At 36.2% G+C, this 6,000-nt stretch overlaps 1 protein-coding gene across 2 annotated transcripts in view; it reads left to right on the plus strand.

The window, feature by feature from the left end:
- Window positions 1-5,768, plus strand: part of Ino80 (chromatin-remodeling ATPase INO80) — a 53,440-nt gene extending 47,672 nt beyond the window's left edge. The window contains exon 31 of one of the 2 annotated variants that reach the window (XM_022079035.2): window positions 1,721-5,768. The gene's annotated coding sequence lies outside the window, so the exon portion shown is untranslated. The remainder of the gene's footprint in view (window positions 1-1,720) is intronic. The other variant, XM_087347572.1, reaches the window with a different exon arrangement.
- The last annotated feature ends 232 nt before the right edge of the window (window positions 5,769-6,000 follow it).

Raw genomic sequence — 6,000 nt, forward strand, 5'->3', positions numbered from 1 at the left:
ACATCACGTATGTTAATGGCCCTGTAACTCGGACAATGAATAATTTCAGACGTAATTGCTGTGTGATGAACCTAACCTTTAAAAAATTATTAAATAACGTATTTTTTGTTATGCTTGGATGCAAAGAGTTTCATACAGCATCGTGGGATAGTTGGTAGCACTTTCTTTGAGAGATCCCTGGTTCGAATCCCAACGCAGAGACCAGCAATCCTCAGTCCTCGGTGAATAAAATTTACAAGCTACTTTCTCGCTGTTTTAAGGATCACGTCGTTAGGAAATTCAATAGGAATTGAATGTTATTTTGAAATACAGTCACAAAATGTAAAAGAGCGTAGCTTCTACCTTGAAAATGCTGCCTGTGCTTAGAAACAAGTTGGAATAAATCTGTGTCTTCTTCTTATTCTTCTCTCTCTCTCTCTCTCTCTCTCTCTCTCCCCCCCCCCCCCCCCCCCCCCCGGGTCTTGAAGCTGCAAACACATTTGCAGATCCGTGGCATTGGGAATTGATTCGTTTTGGAGGATGTTAGCGTGAAAATGCATGCTTCTCACTCGAGCTGGTAAGTTTATGGCGAATTCCATGTGGCCGTGACTGGCATGTGCTGTATGGGCCAGCTATAGGAGGAGGCCTTGGTATTCGTTCCTGCAAACACCGAAGGAATTCTTTGCGTTTTTACAACAGAAAATAAAATCAAATGAAATAAAAAGGAATTGAGCAAAAGACGATCAATTTCATGAAACTGCTGCATGAAGTACGTAGAAATTCCTCAGAGACAAAATTGGGGGTAGTTTCTGAGATTCCAGTCTCTTTCATGACGCTGTTTCCAGGTTGATTGTCGTAATAATACAATTTTTTTTTATAATAAGTTCGTAATAAGAACTTTCCTGGGGTCTCGGGTTCGATTCCCGGCGGTGCCCGAATTTTTAACTTGTGTTGGGCAAGGCCGTGGTCTAGGCAACACGGAGTTTTCCTCCGGGGGCTTCCCCGGTTTCTCCGTGGCATTCACACACAGAAGAAGGCAATGGCAAACCACTTCTGGATCATCTGCCAAGAACGTATATGAACAGGTCCCAGTCCGAGAAAAGGATGGAAGGATCCTGTTCATATGGACCTGTCGTCAGACAGAACACTAAATAATAATAAGATGAGGTGGTCCAGCGGTTAGAACGCTGGCCTTGTAATCCTGGGGTCTCGGGTTCGATTCCCGGCGGTGCCCGAATTTATAACTTGTGTTGGGCAAGGCCGTGGTCTAGGCAACACGGAATTTTCCTCCGTGGCATCCCAACAGTTACTCCATTCACACACAGAAGAAGGCAATGGCAAACCACTTCTGGATCATCTGCCAAGAACGTATATGAACAGGTCCCAGTCAGAGAAAAGGATGGAAGGATCCTGTTCATATGGACCTGTCGTCAGACAGAACACTAATAATAATAATAATATTTAACAAATTGCCATGACGTGTCAGTGAATTGTTCTAATTATGAGTCGATAAGCAGTAATTAATGTCGCCCATGCCTGGAAAAGGTTGGGAACCCCTGCTTTAAACAGTAATCGTTGTTTTGGCGTCATGTAAGAGGTACAAGCTGTGGCAGCCATGGTACATCCTCGTTGTATGTGACTGGTGTAGCTTGCGAAGAGAAACAAGGTACATTTGTGCCGTGTGCTGGATGCTGTTGGTACTTTGTGGTGTAACGAACGTGCTTGTCTCTTTCTTCTGCAGGTGTTTGGCGTCTGTTATAGAAACAGCGCGAGTAGGAGACACGCTGCCTGCATTTTGGGCGTTGCACAGGAATTGGGTTGTGTACCGGGCAGTATTTTGTGGCGCCTTTATTTAGAACATTTCTTGTGGTCAATGTGACGCGAATTATGATAGAGTATGATTATACTAGCGATTTTTCAGCCTCTGCAAAAAAATTTAATAGAGAATCTCAAGCTATCTATCACTTGAATGAAAAAATAAATGATTAATATCAGTCGTACGTAGGTTTGTATATATAGAATTTTGTTTACCGATGTCAGGTCTGTGTGAAGTCTGAACATTTGCAAATAATTATTGGTCACGCGTCATTAAATTTAAATGTTAAATAAAACAATTGAGGTCTCTACGTGATGTATTTTCATTGTGTTACGATATTTTAAGTGACGTCTTTTAGATTCTAAGAGCAAAATTCGTGGGTTAGAAATAAAAGTAGAAATATATCTGTAAAATAATTTAATTTGGGAACATGTTACAGGGTGTGGAAAATGTTGGAATAAAGGATTCACCACGTTAATCATACTATTATCAAACTTGTTATTAAAAAAATGTTGCGTGTGCAATATCGTGTCATAATTCATCTTTATAAGTAACGGCATTATAATAGCACGCCCAGTTAGATGACCTGAGTTCAGTACCTGTCGAGAACAGGGCTTATCCTTTTCACGACCATTTCCAGACCATCTTTGGGGTCCACTTTGCCTTCGTCTCTTTCTGTGAAGGTAAAGTGGCCAGCGTAATTTTGTGTTTCCTTTAGTGAACAAGTTTGCTTTTTATATAAAAAAAAATTCCATTCATTTGTTTTGGTGATGAAACGTGCTGTTACATGTGATGTGCCAATTATGAACTTAGACGAAGAAAACGTGGAAATATAATCGATAGTTTTATTTATCTGTCTCCATTTTGTGGTGAAATATTCTGTCAGTTACGAATGCCAACTGGATTCAAAATGTAGACAGAGCTGTGCTCGTACATTCATTATGAAATTTAAACATCTGATATTATGTCAACAGGACGTAACTGCTGCCCTCACCTTCATCATTCCTTCCATGGTAATATTACTTTACGCGCAGAGTGACCTAGCACTCGATAGACATTCTTTTATTTTATATCTTAATTGCGTCATGTTTGTGTTTTATTGATACAATATTTTTGTTTTCCGTCTATACACAAACTTAAAATAATGTTGTTTAAAATTATTTAAAATTATAACATTCTCAGTAGACACTGCATCTTGTTACATTTTTTGTATCGACGACATGTTTCAATGTGTATCACATCATCATCAGGTCTATCAATTTTAATATATTTTAAAAACTGTTGTACATTTTGCGTTGCGTTTATTGATTATTTTAATTTGTTTAATTTTAAGTTTTTTGTCTCTTCCTTTTGATTTTGGAGGTTGTACTTGGATGTTTTATATCGGGTTGTAATTGATGTGTTGTGTGTCCGATATTAAGAGACGGTAAACTGCAGTTGCAACGCAAAATGTACAACAGTTTTTAAAATATATTAGAATTGATAGACCTGATGATGATGTGATACACATTGAAACATGTCGTCGATACAAAAAATGTAACAAGATGCAGTGTCTATTGAGAATGAAATAATTTTAAACAACATTATTTTAAGTTTGTGTATAGACGGAAAATAAAAATATTGTATTCTTTTATTTATTATAACAGTACAAGTAGAGAAATTGTCTTGGAGGTTTTTGCTTTTAGTCCATGTAGATGTAAGTGAAGGTTCAGAGTTTGTCTGTGAACCTTCAAGATTCGTGTTGTGTCTTATCACTTGTTGCCGTAAATTTTTCATACTGTGTCACGACAAGACATTAGTGGATAATAGCGTAGACTAAAACCTAGTTTTAAAGGTGGTCGTATATAATACATATTTTGCATTGTTATTATATGATTATATAATTATTACTTTTTTAATTTGACCATACAGGAGTCTCAAAAACATGTGTACGCATAAAACGGAATATTAACGTTGTCAGTCGGTTCTCATTTCTTTTCGAATATAATTTATTTTTGAAGTCAAAATTTCTGTCTTTGCTCTTCATTATCACAATGAACAAGGTACCGAAGAGATATTTGAACTTAGGAAGGAGGAGTTAACATCAGGATGGATAAATCTGCGTAATTAATTTGTACCCCTTAAATATTTGTAGGATGTTCAAACTACCGAGAATAAGTGAATACAAAGTTTTTTGGATGTAAAGCCCGAAGGGAATAGAGCGTTTATGGGCAGATAATATTAAAGTGGATTCGTCTGGCTGGTGAACATGGCACTGAGCCTTGGGGTCGCATATAATACTAGAAATTTCTTGTTAGCTAAGCGTAATAATATTATTATTATATCAGAAAACACGTATTAGTTACTGTATCAGTCTGGTTCTTACGGACAGTGTCAGTGTTTAGATAAGTTGGTCACGTAGCATGCACCAGAGAAAAATAAATACGTGCAATATTTTGTCAGAAATCCTCAAGGGAAGAATCAGCGTGGTAGGATAATATTAAAATAGGTGTTGCAGAAATAATGTGTTAAGGTGTGAACTGGGTGGTATTAGCTTGGAATGGAGTCCATTGAATTCAGTTTTTTTTATAAAGCTTAAAATATTGTATTTTGAAGATGTTTAAGGTATAATTGTAATAAGTATTATGTTACTTATTCTCTCTTGTACGTGTTCTATGAAGAATGCTAGCTGACTGTCCAATGTACAAGGTGACCCATTGCTTTGTTGAAGTTGGCGTCTTGAGACAAGATTAAGATTAATTGATTAAGATGTAAACTTTGAATTTTACAATGGAATTTTTTTAAGTCCGTGCGAGTAAGCTCTGTTGCTCAACGTGCATTAATGTGCACAGAACATTTGCATACGTCTTTTGTTTTCAGGGGCTGCGTAACTGAAGACCAAGTGGTGTTTCCTGTTGTTTCGACGTAAATGTGTTTTATTTCAGGTTTTCTTAATTGTTTTATCGAATGCCAGGTCTTTTATATAGTTTTTTGATATTTCAGTGAGGAGTTGATTCTGAAATCCTCATTCTAAATAGTCGTGAGTCACCTTGCGTGTTGAACGATGGAAGTAAAATCCTTTTAATATAAATATGTTCCTGTGTATTTATCACTGTGAATTAAATAAGATACTTGGACCATATTGTCAAAATAGCATTTAGTACCCAAAACTGTTAATTAACATAAGAACATGTATAAAGTTAATTTTACTCTTTTCAGTTGTTATTTATTAATATCTGGTGTGTTTCTTATTGATTAAGGAAATTAATTGAAATTTCAGGTAGTGATGAAAGGAAATAATGATCTTTGTGACGTGTGATATGTGGATGTATGTATAATTTTGTAACACTGCTTGTTACTGAGATGTATTACAATTAAGATTGAAAATTTAATAGATTCCGTATGTAAGTTGTACATATCCTTATAATATTTGGGATTTCTTACCTGTATTATGTCCCAATAATATTTGTTGTTGTTGTTTCTTGGCTCTACAACCCTGATGTGGGTATCCGCCGCCTTCATTTTCGGAGGTTACTTGGTGTTGACGTGAAGCATTTATGGGTAGTGAGTGACCGGCCCACCGACCCCGATAATCTTTGGGGGTTTAAAAAATTATTTGTGTTTCTAATGTTGGTATTTTCATCCTACATACATCCCTGCTGTTTGTCAGCATAATAACCTCCACACATTTGTAAAATCCATCCCCGAATGAGTCGAGTCGTTTTGAGAGCGAAGTGTTTGTTGTGAAAGTCCCGTCATTTGTTGTCGTGCCACGAAGTTCAATTTTTTTACATTTTATTTTCCTATTTGCATTGTAGAAACATGATAATTGTAACTAAATTTTTGTATTTCTTTAATATCAAATGTAATTTATATTTTAGCAGTCATAATGAAATTCACTTGATATGTAGTGTATATATCACCCAGAGGATTTAATTCTGGAATTATTAATTATTATAATAATTACTGAATAAAGATGAATTAACAGCTTTTAGTGTTGTGTCTGTTTTTATATTTCTCTTAATGTTGCTGTCTGCCATTCAATAACAACGGACACGCACCTCACACACAACCCGATATAGGCACCCAGGCGCGTCTCCAAAATTAAATGAAAGAAGCCTGGAGATGTAATAAAAACGGATAAAAACAAAAGCAATATAAGCAGAGCAACAGATACACCAGATTTTAATTTTAATTTTGATAGACCTGACGATGATAGAATTGTA

Source organism: Zootermopsis nevadensis, unplaced genomic scaffold, assembly GCF_977971745.1.
Source record: "Zootermopsis nevadensis isolate Lab colony 2312 unplaced genomic scaffold, Znev_1.0 Znev_ptg000012l, whole genome shotgun sequence".
NCBI lineage: Eukaryota > Metazoa > Arthropoda > Insecta > Blattodea > Termopsidae > Zootermopsis > Zootermopsis nevadensis.